Raw genomic sequence first — 19,593 nt, forward strand, 5'->3', positions numbered from 1 at the left:
TTACATAAGATAGAAGTTGATAATAGTTTAGACCTAATAAATTTATATGCCCAATTTGTTAATGTAACCCTAACGTAATTTGTTCCAGATGGTAATTTTTGCAATGAGTTTACTATTTAATAGAAAGGTAAATTGGAATAGCAACATATGTATACATATATATATATATATATATAGAGAGAGAGAGAGAGAGAGAAAGATATACATGTGTAACTATATGTGCACACACATACATACACACACGCACACACGCACACACGCACTCACACTTATATATATATATATATATATATATATATATATATATATATATATATATATATATATATATATATATATTGGATGGTTACGTTTCCAGTGCGTTAAATGTTATTATTGTTTTAAAACTTTACATTATTTCTTTTTAGCTGTTAGGCTCTTATATACTGCTCCCAGTATTTTTTTAAGTTTTTTTACGATTGGACCCATATGAATGATTTTCGTATGTTTACGGTGATGTTTCTAAATTAGTAATGTTGGCAGCCATGTTGTTTTAAGTGTTCGCAAATCGAGCTTGTATCTGAACGGTGCTAGATGAATTGTCAGGGCAAGGTAGTTGTCGTGTGTTGAATGTAGATATTTGTGTTTCTACTGTTGGAGATGCATCAGACATTTTAATGGGTAGACTACATTTTTTTTTGCCGACTGATTTTGTTGTCCGGGATGTGTTGTATTCAATTATAAGTTTACCGATTATTAATTTCTTGTAGTATATAATAAATATCTTGTTATTGACTGGGGATACATATTGATGTATTATATTCTCAGTACTTATCACATGAAGAAAGCGAGAGACTGAGTTCTTGTTAACAAGAACTATAGAAATGTAGATATAATTCCGCAAAATGATTAAAAAAAAAAACAAATACATTGTTGCGGTTTTCGATAAGAAAAAAATACCCGTACTAAACCTTGTTGTTGTTCATGCCTACACCACTATATCATCATCATCATCATCATCAACGCTTCCGGGTTTGACCTTTACTCCTGATCTGAAATGGAACACGTACATCAAGTCTGTTGCCAAGGTCGCTGAAAAGATGGTGGGATCCTTATACCGCTCCAGAAGCTATCTCACTACTGATGCAATTCTCTATCTATATAAAAGCCAAGTACGTCCAAGGATGGAATACTGCTGCCATATCTGGGTAGGAGCTGCTAAAAACAGCCTATCCTGCCTTGAAAGAGTACAAAATAGTCTTCGTGGCTTAGTGGCTTATACCCTGTAACCTCTCTCCCACAGAAGAGACGTCGCGAATCTTTCACGATAAACACCCGTGTAGCTGAATCCACTGTGAAAAATTTCCCCCACTCTTTATCTGTGCCTAAATCAAAACGTGGATTTCATGAACAAAGCTTCTTTCTTAGAACTGCACGCCTGTTGAACTCTGTATCGTCTGCCTGCTTCCCACCTGACTACAACTTGGATTTCTTCACGTCCAACGTTAATAAATCTCTAATGAACCGCCCCTTAAGTAAACACTTCATCAAATCTCCACACTAACGTACTGTACCTGGAATTAACCCTTATCCCTGAGTGGCTTCCGGGCCTTGATAAGTGGTGACCACCGTGTAAAAAACAAACTACGGTTACTAATAAATATATTCTTATATCAGAATCCTACCCTGCAAGACTTTAAAAACAAAAACTATGAAGCTGAGAATAGCAGTTTGCAAAATGAATGCACTGATCTAGATAAATATATAAACAAATATCATAATTGAAATAATGGAGATAGATTAAGAGATACATAGATAGATAGACAGATAGTAGACGGTAGAGAAACTGACAGAGAGATAGGAAGACAGGCAGCTAGAAAAAGAGACGATAAAACGGGAATGAATGCTAGATACACATATAGATAAAGAGACAAGGAGAAAAAAACAATCAGATGAGGAAAATGGTTTATATATAAATGCAAACTAAATAGATAGAATTACATGGATAGACTTACAGATCTTTACACACAAACCGTGAAAGAGTAACTCATCCGTTCATACGAAGACAAATACCAAAAACCAAACGCACATACGGAAACAAAATCATAAACCAATGAAAACATGTTTGCTTTCTTTAAAAACACACACACACACACATAAAAGATTTGGGAAAAAAAATAAAACAAATATGGCGGCGACCGGAAGTAGAGTTTCACTTAGCGACTGTCGTTTCATTTTACTTCCTATTTAGACGAATTTTTTCTCTTATTTTCTGCAGCAGAAGAAGCCATAATCGATTGGTTGCGTACGACCGATCGGAAATCATATTTAGATTTAGTAACGCATCGATACAGATTCAATTTTATTGTACGTCAATGCACGCGCAACAAAGCCGAAAAATATCGATGGAAAAATAATGTGTTGTTCATTGAGGTATGTATATATATATATATATATATATATATATATATATATATATATATATATATATTACACATAAATTCACATACATACCTCGCTATATAAGGCCATAAAATATGAATAGATCAAATTAGTAGGATGATAAACTACGAAACAAAATATTTCCTTTTTAGACTGAACTCCCAACAAACGCACACACACACGCACACACACACACGTACACATATGGATATATATTTATTGAATTTTCACGCCAAACAAGGCATAGTCTGGCTTTGATGTGGGGTTACTGTCTGAGGAATAACTTGTAGAGGTCTAAGTAGGGCGTTGAGCAGCAAAGTTGTCTTCTTACATACACTTAAATGTCTGAATGACTATACGGTTTGGGAAACAGAAAGCTGGAAGGGAATTCCAAAGTTGTGTGTCTTTAGGAAGAAACTATTTTAGTAGAAAGTGTTCTTGCATCTACGGATATCTACTGTGAAGGGTGAGATTTTGATGATTGTCTTGTTTGTCGGGTGTATTTTCATCGGGTCACACAAGGGCTTATAGTTCGTCGCAGCATCCACCATTAAAATACTTGTAAAACAGGCGAATGGATGCAAAGTATAAGCGGCTGAATCTAGCGGATAACGCAAGACCTCTTTCTACCTCTTCATTCGTTTTCCCCTGTTATAGGGCGTGATGTCATCAGCAAATATACCTCTCTCAGAGAGAATTTTACCAGGCAGGTTATGTATGAATATTAGAAATAATAAAAATCTAAGAATTGACCACTGAGGTACACCTGTATTTATATCATATTATTTTGACTTACGACCATCTTTAAGAAGGATAGAATCATATTAAAGATTCCTTCAGTATTTCCAGAGCTTTTGATTTTCATGGGAAGACCATCGTGCCATACTCTGTCAAAGGACTTAGATATATTAAGGGCTACTGCAAAACCTCGTATGCTGAATCTAATGCATGGTATATACCTAAAGAGATTACAGTTTGAATATCTGCAGTAAAACGGGCCTGCCTAAATCCATCCTGTTGGTCGGACAGACATGTAGCAGCTGTGAGGTGGTGTACTAGAGCTTGATTAATTATGGACTCAAATATTTTGGCGAAAAGACAGAGGAGGTTAATGGAGCGATACTTTAATTGGTCAGTTTGTCGTTAGGATTCTAGTAAACTGGTACTACATAAGTCATTTTCCAGAAGGCAGAAAAGCAAGATTCGTTTCGGCATTTGTTGAAAAGTTTGAAGAGAACAGGAACAATATAAACGGAGCAACCTTTTAATAGAACGATGTGACTAGGAATTTTATGATATCCTGTACTAAAGGGTGATTTTTAGATAATCTAGTGTGGGTTTTATCGGCAGAGGAACATGTGGGAGGAGTTGATTTGCTGGTTCCAAAGTAGAGCTGGAAGCAAACCGACGGGCAAGCGGATAAGCATTCTCGGTTGCCGGCGGGGCGAGGGGGGATTGATGATTGCCTATTATTTACCACATTGTTATCGATCTGATTTTCAAAAAATCACGAGTTCCTAATTTCGTCACTTCAGTCGTTTCTATATATTCTTTCTTGACTGTGTTTTTTTTTTTTACAATTACTTCTATCTTCTATATATCTTTGTCTATTTGTAGAATATTTATGCCGGAGAAATCTGCGGTATGCCTGCTGCTTTTGGGCGATGGCACGTAAAAGTAAATCATTTAGTTATAGTACTTACGTCTGGGAACATGTGCTTCAATTGCCGCTTTCAACCATTCACTAGTCTCATTTTTGCATTGTTTCGCACGAAGGGAAAATATATTTGGATATGTGGATCATCTCTTATGTGATCTCTGATAGTATTCTAGTCTGCTTTATTGTATTACCTTGTCGTTTTCAGCAGTGGCTCTCTAATATTGGTTCAGAAGTTTAGGGTGATGTCTATCATTATTACAGCGTGATCAACATTCCGGATAGTAGTCAGAAATCGGTCCAGGGATGAGGCTTGCTGGTCTTGATGATCTGGGATACGGCTCGGGCGTGTTACTGTCTGTACCCAAGAAGGGGATATTAAAAAAAAATGTTATAGCCAAGACAATTATTGTGGTCGAGAGATAAGTCGCCAAATACATGTATTTGGGCTCTAGGGTTGATGATGGGCGCTACATCTACACTGTCAGAGACGTGATTGATTAGAGTGTATATATATATATATATATATATATATATATATAAATATATATATATATATATATATATATATATATGCGCGCGTGTGTGTGTGCGTGTGTGTGTATATAACGAATTTTGTCATGGGTTTTGGATATGTGAATTCGTCCCTATTGACTCGTAAAACCATGGTATGTTTTCTATCGGAATGTTTCAAAACGTGTCAATAATCCAGTAACTGGCGATTTTGACCAACGTTAACACTTTGCACAGCCTTACATCACCAGTGCATATGAGAAGTCTTATTACAATACAAGCGAAAAGGCGCAATCCATACAATAATCAGAGAGTTCTTTTATAAGACAGGGACGTGCCCGAAATGAATGTTTTTAAAGCATCTATAATTCAATTTATATACAAAAACTGATTTCATACACTCAACAGGAGATTCTCTACAGACCAATGTAGAATACAAATTGTTGTGGAGTAAGCCACGTCGGGAGGGTATGTAAAGTTTCCCTGCAGTGCACCACGATGAGTCGTCAACTAGAGACACAATCATTCGATTCAAGGCTGCTGAAAATAAAAATATGGGAGTGAAACATTCGTTGATCATCAGTTAATCCCGGGCAAAATTACTTGGCCGAACGTAGGTAAATTATTTAAAATATATGTTGTATATTACCCGTAGTAGAGAACGTAAACTTATTTAGTACACGTACTGTAAATTACCCGTCATAGGAAAGATACAATTGTTGTTTAATACCCGTCTAAGGGGACGTCAAATATGATTTTATTCGAGATAGCAAATCATATAGTCATCAAGAATTACTCTGTCCTAAGAATAACAGAATAACGAAATATTATTGTTCTCATTGTTTTTTACGGTACGGAGCCACGCTGGCTGCCCTTCTGGTCAATAATATAAAAAGTAAATGTTTGTGTGTGTGTGTGTGTGTGTGTGTGTTTATATGTTTTGCATGCCTGCTTAAATCTGTTGTCGTCCGCATCGAAGCAGCACGAGTGTAGAACCGTTAGAAAAGGCGATCTCCTGGACACATAATATCGAAAACTTAGAAGAATCGTCAAATTTATATATATATATATATATATATATATATATATATATATATATATATATATGTACCTATATATATATATATATATATATATAGGTACATATATACACACATATATAGGTACATTTATATATATATATATTTATATCTCTCTCTCTCTCTCTCTCTCTCTCTCTATATATATATATATATATATATATATATATATATATATATATAGGTACATATATACTCATTTGATTTGCCTCACCCAAGGTCTGTCATCAGCCATCTGTTTGCACCAGGGGATCAGTACACTCCTTAACACATCTACTAAGGTTTGGTTTTTATTTTCAAGTTTATTTCGAAGATGCGAGGTGGCATGATGTTGCCCTCACTTGAAAGCACAACAAATACTAGAGCCATGGCCGGAAACTTTTCATCGCCTTGGTCATGCGCTTAAGTGTTGACCTGTCAGGATTCGCATTTTACTGGTCCTGCAATGGTTCTGTTGTTATAATTTAGTTCGCCATTGAGCCCCTGGAGGGACATAGGCCTTCTACAACTTTTTGTAGATGTTTTTTTGTAGCGAGGAGTTCTGTTTAAAGGGTGAGGGTGCTGGCGTCACGTACAACCTTCCCAGAAGGTACATATAGCGCCTAGCCTTCCCAAATAGTCACGCATCTGGTACTGGTCAGGATCAACTTTGCTTAACCGGTGATCTGGCGAGAACCGATTTGTCAACGTGATTGTGCCGTATATATATATATATATATATATATATATATATATATATATATATATATATATATATGAAAGGAGATGTATAAAAAAGAATACGAAAAGTATAAAAGCTTATAACTTTTCTTTATTCGTTTTCAATTGGTGACGTGCAGGAATACAAAATCATATTATGAAGAAAAAAAATCTTGTTTTACAAGTACATATTTTTCGACCGATCCTTCAGTCTTCATCGGTGTAGTGAAAGTATGAGCATACACGGAAAAGGAGGAATGGGAAAAGAAGGACGGAAGGAAGGAGAAGGAGGTATAGCTAATGAGAAGGTGCCACGTCAGTTTTAAATATATAAGTACGCACATATACACACGCACACAGTACATATACATATATAAAGGAAAAATTAAAAATTAAACAGTAAATAACAATGAAGAAACGCGCCTTTAACTGTCCAATCTTTTGAATACTAACGATATTATTTATTCCAAGAGAGAATAAGATTTCAAAGGATATTAAACGTTATGAGGAGAAATGCTATGATGCTCATTTGTAAATCAAAGGCTGTTTCTCGTTCGAAAACGTCGTTTCCAAATTGAACCGTGTAAAGACAGGAACGAAACGCTACTTTTTATTAATTTATATATTAATATGTACATACACGTACGTATACAAACAAATACTCACATGTAAAAATATATACATCTATATCATATATATACACACATAAATGTATGTATATATACACATATACATATACTAAAAAATACACATACACATACATAAATGTTTGCGCATATATTTACACGTAGGGACAGCTATACATATATACACAAGTTTGCATAAGCGAATGTAGGGAGAGAGACGGAGCGGGGCAGAGAAGGACGGGAAAAGAAGTATTGGTGTGCGAGAAATACATACATATATATATACATATACGGCAATATGAAGAAAATTAACACTTAAAGAAGATGTGTTTTTTAAAAAAAAACACACACATACATGCACACACATATATCCACATATACATACATATATATATATATACATATACATACACATACATATACATATGTACACATATAATGACGTGTACACACACTTTCAGGTATATATACACATACACTCGCATAAATACATACATATATGCGCACATAATACGCACACACATACCCATGCATAGACCAATGTGTATGAGAGTATAAAGAAAGTAAAAATTAGGGAAAATGTGAAGGTTTCGGAAAGAGTTAGGAAAAAAATAGTCCTAAGGAAAATGTATATGGAACATCTTTGTAGTTATAAAAATTGTAGTCATTGAGTAGTCCTAGGTGGCAGCCATGCCCCATCAAATGTTGTGATATGGAGTCAGAGAGGTGGAGAGTCAATCTTCGCGACAATGTGTTAGATGTTGAACCAATGTATCTACTAATATTGGAGGTACACTCTCCTATTGGGCAGCTAAATTTTTAAACTACATTGATCCTTTCCAACAGGCCATTTGTTTGCGAAATGTTGTTTTTTTTTATTACAAGGCTTGTTGTCCGTATTTTTTTTATAATATATAATACATTTTATTTTTTTATTATTATTTGGAGCCACGTATCTACGGATTATATTTTTAAGAATACTCTCATCGATTTTTGAGTTCTTGTGTAACTGGTTAAGGGTAATATATATTAACAGGTTGATAATTTTCTTGAATATTACTAATTTGATTCAAATTACTAATGCCTAGCTTTATTTCTTTATCTATAACATTTGAAAGAACATGGCTGCAACCATTCGGAATTTCGAAGAATTATGGTAGAAAATACAAGAGTATTGCAGAGTGAGAGAAATGTAAATAGGCTGAGAATACTCGAAGCATTGTACATTAAAACAAAGAAGTCTCAAATAAATAATATTAATTATGAGTGCAGCCGGAACGTTTTGAAATATTTGGAATAAATTTTTGAATATGTATATATGTGTTTGTATATATATAAATGTGTTTAATATATGTAAAAAAACGTACACCCTCCTAACTTGTAAAAATCTACCACGTGACTAGGAAAAGATGTATATATATACGTAAAATAAAAAAAAAACAATTTCGACATTTATTTCTACAATATGTCTGAGAATTATAGGAGTACTTCTGTCGAAAGTGCATATACACTTTCGAGAACACAAAAAGGACTACTCGAAGATTGAAGAAGATAAAAAGGAAAATTGTAAAACAGAATAACTCCGTGCTATTCAATAATATTTGTCCAAACGAGAAAATGCTGCCTAAATATACACACACACACACACACACACACTATATATATATATATATATATTAATGTATTTATATATGTATTTAGATTTATATATATATATTTATATATATATACATGTATATACACACATATATATGTATACACACATATACATATACATATTTGTCTGTATGCATGTATATGTATATATATGTATTTCTTGTATACATATATATAGGCATAAATATATAAATATATATATAAATCTGAATACATATATATATACATTTATATACAGATGTATATATATGCATTTACATTTATATATATATATTTATATATTTATATAATTATATGCATATCTATATGCATATATATATGCATACGCACACATAAATACATGTACACATATATAAACATATATAAACATATATACATATTTCTATACATATACATAGATATATACATATGCATGTATACACATACATATATATACATATATATATATATATATATATATATGTATATATTATTCTGTGTGTATGTAGTTCGATTTATGTCTATAGAATAATTTTATTGTCAGAGTTATCTTTTATTGACAAATGTAAATATCCCTGTTTCGAATTTGTGCAACTAACGTCATTCAATTTTCCAGTTTATGTTTTCGTGTCGACATAATATCTGAATGCAGTCGTAAGAAATACAAGTCTTTAGTGTTGCATAGAAACTAAAGAAAGTCAAACTCTCTTTGGAAAGGTCACGTGATTTGACTCTCATCGCAGGAGTGTTTTCTCACTTGTTTGCAGTCAATCGGCACACAACTATTCGACGACAGAAGAAATGCCGACGACAAAACAAGGAAAGACACATTTACCAAAGCAAAAGGCGTTGACATTTACGTTTAAAAGAAGATAAAAAATGAGAACGAGACCAACCGTAGAGCAAAGGTTGATATGATGCGCTGGATAAAAGAGACGAACGATGCCGATACCCCAGCGGGATGCGCAATAATGTGATCCGAGAAGACGAGAAACGTTGCTCTAACCACGGGAATCTCATTTTAATGGTTTGTCAAAGTTTATATATTCGAAGTACAAACCCTTTAGCGGCTTCGATAATACTGAAATACACGAAGTCTTTAATGGTTTCTTTTACGGCATATCAACCTTTTTTAGTGTTATTTTATAAAAAGTGTGTCGATTATTTTGAGATATTTTTGATTGATTGGTTTGATATGCTACATGGCATATCAAACATTATTTTACTTATTTAATACTTTTAAGAATTACGGGAGAAAACCTTTCTATAATGAGCTTATTTAGTATTTCTAACGTCATATCTACGCTTTGGAAAATAGATATAATTTTCCCAAACCAATTCTTGAAATTTAAGATGAGGATTTGTTCTTCGTATTATTTTTATTCTTCGTACTAGTGCTCTCATCTTTGGTGTCATTTTCACAGAGTTTCGATAGATGTAAATTCCGACCTCCTTCAGGTACATCTTCTCGAACTCGGGAACGGATCTGTCGAACTCAGGAGTCTGGACGGAATTTTGAACTGAACCCTTTATTTATTTCTACAATTGGACAGTGCACATCTGAAGAAGGTCGGGGTTGCATCAACGGAAATGCTGTAGAAATGTCTATCTATATAAAAGCCAAGTACGCACAAGGATGGAATACTGCTGCAATATCTGGGCAGGAGCTGCTAAAACAGCCTATCCTGCAGTGACAGATTACAAAATAGACTTCGTGGCTTAGTGGGGGATGCCTTTTTCTCTGCCCTACAACCTCTCTCCCACAGAAGAGACGTTGCGAGCCCATCCTTGTTATTTTCATGGCAGGTGCTCGTCTGAACTCCAATCTCTGGTCCCCCCCTCGCCAATCTTTCACGAAAAACACCCGTCTAGCTGAATCCACTGTGAAAAATTTCCCCCACTCTTTATATGTTCCTAAATCAAAACGTGGATTCCATGAACAAAGCTTCTTTCTTAGAACTGCACGCCTGTGGAACTCTGTTCCGTCTGCCTGCTTCCCACCTGACTACAACTTGGATGTCTTCAAGTTCAACCTTAACAAATTCCTAATGAACCGCCCCCTTAAGTAAACACTTCATCAAATCTCCACACTAACGTAATGTACTTGCAATAACCCTTATCCCTGAGTGGCTTCCGGGCCTTGATAAGTGGTGATCACCGTGTAAAAAAAAAGTTGTTTTTTTCCTGATTATAATTATCAAGCAGCTTTCAGTATACTTAATAAAAACAAAAAGGCAGTAAACTTGCGTTTGTGTAATATTCGGAATTCCACGCGGTTGAACACTTCAGATTGTCTAATGTATTCTTCTGAATTAGGTTTTAATTTTTTTTCTATTCCTTTTTATTGCATTGGCAATTGTTTGGTGGTACTAAAAGAAAAAAAACTAAGCAAACGGAGCAAAAGGTATCTTCGTGGCCGAGTTCGAATCTCATGACCGGTAGGAATTTACAACTATTACACTGATAATTGCGAAAACATGAAACACTAGTGCATGTAGGTATAACATTTTTTTCATTATAATTATCAAGCCCTTTACGTCCCCTTATATGGACACGCCTATGCCGCCTAAGCAAATTTTTCTATATAGTGTGTTATAATTGTTTACTTTCTATGATATACATAGGTAGACTCTTTCTTTCATTGTAAGAACTGGTAGTGATCATTTTGCTTGTTTCGGTTACATCTCTATATTGTTATTACCATTGGATTTTTAAATTCTCCTTACAAAGTTTGTAGCTCTGTCTTGTTGTGCCATGACTGTACACTTTTAATAATTATTTTTAATAGATACCAGAGTTTATACCCCCCTCATACCGTTGGCATCTTTCTCACGTTGTATGCACCTAAATTTAAGATTTTTGATATTGACCTTACTATGTTATCAGCACAATTATATTACAACATGATAGCGAACAGAATTATAGAAACACACACACACAATAAAAAAACAAATAACATGATTGGTTATCAATTATTACACAAGATGTTGACAGGCTATCAAATAAATACTAAAATTAAAGCAATATTATAATCTATATACCTAAAAAGTTAGAATGTGTGCAATTAAGGGCAATTCTCAACCTATATACTCAACGAACTGTTGATTTACAGATATGAAAATTGATTTATAGGGTATTCCGACATGTTAAAAATGTTTAATAAGTTTTTACCTAGAAAAAAAGACTGCTAAGGAGTCAAATTAGAAAAATGTGATAGGTGTGGGTGATCAGATTTTTATCTGGTTTTCAATGTTTCACGAATACGTACGCGTCAATCGTTCACATTGCCGATTATTTATGTTAAGAATAGTTGGTGTGAAAATATGTTTTAAAGAACGTGTAAAGCTGATCTAATTGTAATTGTACTTCTAAAAAATAATACTCTCATGTGCTTCTAAGTTTCTTCATGAATTAAAATAGAATATTTATGCGTATTTTACGACCGGGGAATGCCAGACGGCCTGCTAGTATAAGTATAATGTTACTGAGCCTGGATCAGGCGACTAGATGTTTAATCAACCCAACGAAATCCATAAAGGGTGTAGTTCAGTTTCCATGGGCACGTCCAAATAATCATGAGTTCTTGAATTCTTAATTTGAAACAAAATTACCAGAGGGAATCACTTTTCCATCTTGCCACCATCAAACGGAAGGGTAATAGGTTCGACGGGAAATAATCAGCTTTGATTAAAGAACAAAGGATAATTGAAAGAGATAGTAAATTGTATGTAAGTAAATTGTCGAGCCCTTCGATTACTAACGAAATCCGCAACTTTTACATTTGTTTTATAAATGAGTTCCTACCAAGATCAACAACCACGTGAAGAGAAATAGGAATGAAATGTATTGGTTAGCAGTTGAAAGCTGAATGCTTCTTATCAGAAGATGAGAAAGCCTGGCATTATCATACTACAGGGTAGAAAGATAAAAGTTTCGCCCTAAAAAAAAATAATACAGCTTTATTTCTAGACTAAAAAAAAATAATTAAGCTAACTTGATTATGTAGTAGAGCTGATATATATATACAATTTAGCCGCGTTCAGCCTCAATCACTGTCTCGATTCGAGTGTGGAACTGGAAGTATGCCTTTCCAAAAGCGCCGATATCGGCTAATACTCAGATTGGTCTTGGTGTTGTGGGAGGTCACGCTGGTGATGTTCTAGATATATGGCCAAACGAAGTAGTCCAGCATGTCCAAATTGGGGGGGGAGGGGACCCTTTGTAGCACTACTTCTGAAGCCATGTCTGGGTCTCTTTAGACTTGAGACCCGGCGTCGAATTCTGCTGCAACACCACGATTCTGCCAGCAGCCACCTGAATGAACCAGAGGATCACCACATACTTCAACACATCCAGGTAAACTTCGGTGGTTACTTTAAAGCCGACTTCGAAGATGTGATGTGGATTGATGTGGGCCTCACTTGAAACTACATCAAAGTCCATAACCGTGCCTGGAAACTTTGTTTTAATGACCCTGGGCATGTCCCCATTACTCGTGGCAATCTAGCGATGTATTTTGATGGTGCTGGCAATGGTCATGTTGCCATATCCGTGATTGCTTGAGAGCAGGAGTTGGACAGTGACGCATTTCTGATCTCACTCGTTTAACGTTGTATAATTTTCAGATATCATAGAAGGCTCCTACCGCTTTTGGGATTTGTACACAAGTGGCAAACTAGTGGATAGTCAGCAATAAAAACAGAAAACCTGTTTTCATTAAACGGATATGGAATTAAGTCCTCTTTTCGTTCCACCATGTATAAAGGTATAGAAAAATAAAACACATTTTAAAATTTTTAGAAATGAAAAGATAAAAACAAAATAGGTATTAGAAATATTAAATGGGGCAGCGATAAAAAAACGAGTTTACGTAGGGGAGAGGGCAACACAAGCAAAAAATTGTCTCGAATTCTCTACAAATTTTCCTCATAATTACATACTCATGCGACACGTCATCACTACATGCACTCCTTTCAAAGTCATTAATTATTGGACATTAAAAACTATATATTCGATTCATAAACTCAGTAAGACACATGTATATGTATCATTTTATTATATTATATTGTATTATGTTATATTATGTTATATTATTTCATATTATAGTGTTGCGCTATTATCTCTAATAAAGGAGACCGTGTGTGATCGTCTAAATGTCTTTCTATTACATGATATGTTCATATGCTTTTGTGTGTGTGTGTGTGTGTGTGTGTGTGTGTGTGTGTGTGTGTGTGTGTGTTAGGCATGTCATGTACTTTCGGGCATACTTTCTGCGTTGTCGATGTTGGTCAATCTGGAAACATCTCGTCTTGGAGGGGAGCCGGTACCTGTTTTGGACGAAGATTCATTCACTCCAACACGAGGAACTGGTTTTATATTTTGTTTTGACTTTCCAGATGACTGTCAGAAGGATGGAAAGCGAACCTCTGGCTTGTGTGGCTCTGTTATACACACGTCATCGAGAGGGAAAAACGGTGAAGTCGTCCATCCTTTTCTAAGTGTAACCAAATCTCTACGATTCAGCTAACCTGATCACGTGACTCACACGCAATCCGATCAGCTGACCCTGACTTTCGGTCAACGTCTCTCAATATATTTTACATCTCTCTCTCTCTTTCTCTCTCTCTTTCTCTCTAGTTCTTCACTACAAATTATTTCATTTCCATGGAAATCGGTAAACTTGCCCCTTTTACAATCAAACCGACTGAATGTCTGTTCTCCTCGGGGGTCCATTTCTGTCCACTGTTGGGAAAGCTTGACATGCAGTGAATAATCCACAATATATTGCGCTGATGAGACCCAGATGTTGGTTTATGAAATGTTTTTTACTAATTCCAAATTCAAAAGGCAAGTATTATGGTTCTTATTTGATCTAAAATGAAACATTCATTTACCACGCAAACATGTCTTATCGAATAACCTAGTGTTGACTTTACACAACGGACCATTCTGCTTGAGCTGTAATAAATCTTCTCAAAGCACTTGTAATGTTAGTCTGTATAAGGGTGTTTATTTTGGTACAAAATGTAAACGTTCATTCCTTAATCAGATTTTCCATTATCGATAATTATTCGAGACATGGCAATAAAATATATCTTTAAGAACACTCCCGAAGATATATTTTTGTGCAATCATGAAAAAGAATCGCCTCGGATATTTAAAAGATACGATATGGCGCACACATAGGTAACGGACTCACATAGATAGCCAGACAAAGACGCACTAAACATTGTAAGATCTATCTGTCTGTTTGTATCCGTATATATATATATATATATATATATATATATATATATATATATATGTATATATATATATATAAACAGTGTTTATTAAATAGTACTCGATGAATGAACAGAGCGTGTATATACTATTAGCGTACACCCATATCACCTTGACAACATTGGATCTCGTCCGATCGCCGAGGGTAACCAACATGTTACACACACTCTCACAGACACACACTCTCACACACACATATATATATATACAGACACACGGAGACACACAGAGACACACATACACACACACACACATATATATATATATATATATATATATATATATATATATATATATATATATATATATATATAAACTAACAGTTCATACCAGATTTGCTCGGGCTCTATGTACTGTTCATAACTTTATGTGCATATGTATGGATATATAAAAACAGTTTGACTCATGTCCAAGTAACCTACATCTAAAATTTCAAGTGTTTAGACCAATATTGGCGGAGGTGTTTGGTAGAGAGGACAAAGGTCAACACTTTAGACTTTGATCTCCTTCCAGCCACATGTTCACCCAAAAATTGATTAAAAAGCGTGCTGCATGCCTGATTACTATTTATGTAAAAATTAGAACTGAAATTGGCTGATTAGTTTGCTAAAGACCGCAACGGTCAAATCCTGTCAACTTTGACCTCTTGGCAGCCAAATTTTCGGCCAGGAACCGATTAATAAAGTCGAACCTATACTTTAATACACTATGTAAAATTTAAAATGTTTAGACCAAAAACTAGTGGAGTAATTTGATAGAGACCGCAGAGGATAAATTTTGTTTAACTCTTGCCCAAACTTTGTCACTTTAATATTTATTGTTTTGGGCGAAAAGCAACTTAAGCAGTTCGATCCATGTGCAATTAACTCACACTAAAATTTCAAGTGTTTAGTCACAAAATTGGTGGAGGAGTTTGAAAGGTTTTTTTTTTAAAAGTATATCTTTGGACTTTGACCTCTTTACAACGAAATTTCTAGCCGAAAAGCGATTAAAAATTTTCCCACATCTCAATACCCTTATGTCAAATCTCGGGTTTGTATATTGAAAACTGACAGAGTAGTTTGGTAGGAAAATGCACACACACAGTGACAAACAATTTCACCTTTATATATATATATATATATATATATAAATATATATATATACACATATATATACATATATATTTCAACTATTCACAAATTACATTTAACAACAATGGATGCATTGACTATGATACTTACGGGCTTTAAAGGCGGGCGAATAAAAGATATATCTGGCTTACTTAAAAAAAAGTCTAGTTTTATTCTTGGTGTTTTTAAACCCCCATCCAATCTTTTTGCTGACGGGGAGAATTTGTTTTATAAACTCAAATGATAAAATTATTGTTCAAGACGTATTGTCTATCTCATTAAAAACATCATTTCTGAAACGATCGTACAATTTATTGATTCTGTTTTTTCTTCCTTTTGAAACCGATTTTTAATTATAAATTATAAATCATTTTACTCAATATGAAAATAGCTCTAGGATATCTCTGCCAATCGACGTTATTATATATCTACATTACAACGAGCACTGTTTTATTTTAATTGTATTAATGCATTTACTAATACATACAAATAAATTCCGCTGTTTAGACTGTTGTTCTAATTCACTTAATATATATATATATATATATATATATATATATATATATATATATATTAGAAATAATTTATATATATATATATATAATTTTAGGAATATCAATAGAGTTGAATCAGTTTTTTCATGAGTGCTCAATATAATATAGAGCTCTAAAAATATTCATTATATAACATTTCAAAATGTCAAGAAAAATCAATAAAGTAGAGTCGAAAGTGGATGGCCTAGCTCGGTTCTATTATTTTTTTTTTTTTTTACTTCTCACAGTCTAGGAGCAATGTTTCTGACAAAGAAGAAAGAATTGCTGTTTTCTTTGTCAGAATCTATCCCATCTTACTCTTATCGTCGGCATATTTTTATTCTGGGGTATTTTTAGCTGCTTCACCAAATTGGTTTAGGCCTTGTCTATAATTGTTTTCGTAAAACACACAAAGATGGAGTACATTTGGTAGTGACTTTCGCAAATATTCTGCATCGTCATTTCCTCGTAAGTAATTTTTATACAGTTTCCACAATGACATTAAACTCTGTACTTATTTTCCCTATAGACACATGAAGGTTCTTATCCGTGAAATAGTGGTGTTCTGACATCATTACTCCTTCCACACCTCTTGTCATTCCTAACATACTTACTGTTTCCCTTGAATCTCTTATGTTACTCAAAAATCTATGCCCGATTCATGCAAGATAGTAAAAATTCGGCTGAATCATTCCATTCGTTTTTCTTGCATTTTAAATTTAAGTTAAATCAGAATTGTATTGCATATCGTTCTTCTAAATTATCCTCATACCCAGATTGAATTCTTGAAGTTCATCGGCTGTGAGAATCGAACCTTTGTAAGGTGTGCTCCAATTAATACTTTACCTGTAAATTGGACCAGAAATCATAAAAATTAGTCAGTCATCTCATAAGATATATGACAATAATATTTAGAAGTTTCACGAGTCTAAGACAATTTTTAATGCGTTTAGAAAAAAGTCTGGAAACTTATTAAAGTCATCACGTACATATATAGAAAGAATATCTACTATATGTTAATTGTACCTGACGTCATTTACTGTCAGCTTTAACATTCGTACGTATCATATAGACATCACACTTTTATAGACATCAATTTTATGACTAAATTCTGTTATTCTCTAATCTTAATTTAATTACATAATTTAAATTTCCTTGTCTATTCGCGCACTTGTTAATTTAAATCTCCGAAATTAATAGGATTTGTCCGTATTTACAGTTTACGTACGTCCCATTTTATGTAGGTCCGTGAAACGCAATGTGAGGTTCTGTCTGTCAGTCTGTAGATCAGTAATTTATCGCTGTCAATAAGTTTGTATTGCTGAAAGCATCGGGTTTAACCACCTCGGCTGTTTTACTATAAGCCAAGACAGCCTAAACCAATCTTTCTTCACGGTGTAGTAGCAAGGAGGAAGTGTCGGATATACCAATGATAGATGAAACTATGCTTTCTGTCAAGATAAACTATTGCGAACGTTTTGTCATCAATCACTAGGATTACCGTCACGAAAATGTAAAAAGATGAAAATATTACTATAATCTTTGATTGATATCTTACATTGATAATTAAAAATTTAATTTCAAATTATTAAATTCCTCTTTATTTAAATTTTAGTCTGTTAGCTTGTTAGATATTCAACTGAGTTTTCCCTAAAACTGCAGTACACAGTATATATCAACTGAATATAGGTATAAGCGTGCGTTTGCTTCAAGTGTGTGTGTGCATGTGTGTTTGTATGTGTGTGTGTGTGTGTGTGTGTGTGTGCGGATTGAAAGACACCGGTCAGTACCCAATGGCCACAAGGAATGTTTTTAATTTACTGACTGCGAGACAAATATACTAAATTCTCAAGTACCTTATGCCGTAAAAACCAAAAGATGGGATAGATAAACTTAAAAGGGGAAGGAAGATGTTTATTATCTTCAAAGACCTCACTTGTCCTCTCCCGGCTCATAACCCCCACCCATGTTAGATTCTAACTTTGTAAACAAAATTTGAAATTGTTTTTGTTATAAATATCAGTTATCGACGATAATTCTTCGCCTGAAGACATAATCCCCCAATGCGGGTGATTACAGAAACATGTATGCACATATGCAGCCATCAATTTTTGTATAAATAAATGTAATATACCTGCTCTGTTCACTCATTGAGCACTCTTTGGTAGACACATGTTGTTTCATTGGATGTACTTCTAGGAAACTAAACTCTACTCGCTAAATATATATATATATATATATATATATATAAATATAAATACACACGCACACACAGAGACACACACACACACACACACATATATATATATAATTTTAACAGTCGTCATTTAAACATATAACGATTTAATTGGACTCATTTGGTTAGCGACTAATTCATTTTTCCTATTAATTGAATTAAACATATTTTCATGGAATCGTTCCAGACACGACATAAAGCCACTTGATGCAAGATCATAAAATAATAGTCTATAGTCAAAATCTTAGCAGCAAGCGTTAAATCTTTTTTAACCTAACACACATTAATTGTTCTCAATTTGTCAAAAATATCAGTCCTTTAATGTGATCATTGTAGGTCAGCATAAACGAAATCATAGTTGCGATGAAGCCGAGAGTAATTATACATTACAGCTCCCACTCTTCTTAATTTGAAATTTCATAAGATTGCGTCTTACCTGTTCGTTGCACATACTAACAAGCTGCCATTTTTAAAACTAGGCAGGTCAACTATGTTAAAATTTCAATCACAGTCAACCAACTCAGTCTCCGTCCTCCTAGGTATATATATAAAAAAAAAAAAAACGTCTTCATAGCGGTCTAGAAATATTGGTTGTCACGTCTCAGGAAATTAAGTTGAATTTATTTTCCATTCACTTTTGACGCGGGCATTTTTTCCAGTCTTTCGTCATATTTTTTTTAATTTTTTAATTTTTATTTATTTATTTTTTTCTTTCTATTGTGTCCAGGCATCATTATAATAAGCTTTGGTCGTCGGTCTGTCAACAGAAGTCATATTTCCAAATGTCTTGGAATATTATA

This window comes from Euprymna scolopes, chromosome 35 (assembly GCF_053919585.1).
Source record: "Euprymna scolopes isolate OS-2025 chromosome 35, ASM5391958v1, whole genome shotgun sequence".
Classification (NCBI taxonomy): domain Eukaryota; kingdom Metazoa; phylum Mollusca; class Cephalopoda; order Sepiida; family Sepiolidae; genus Euprymna; species Euprymna scolopes.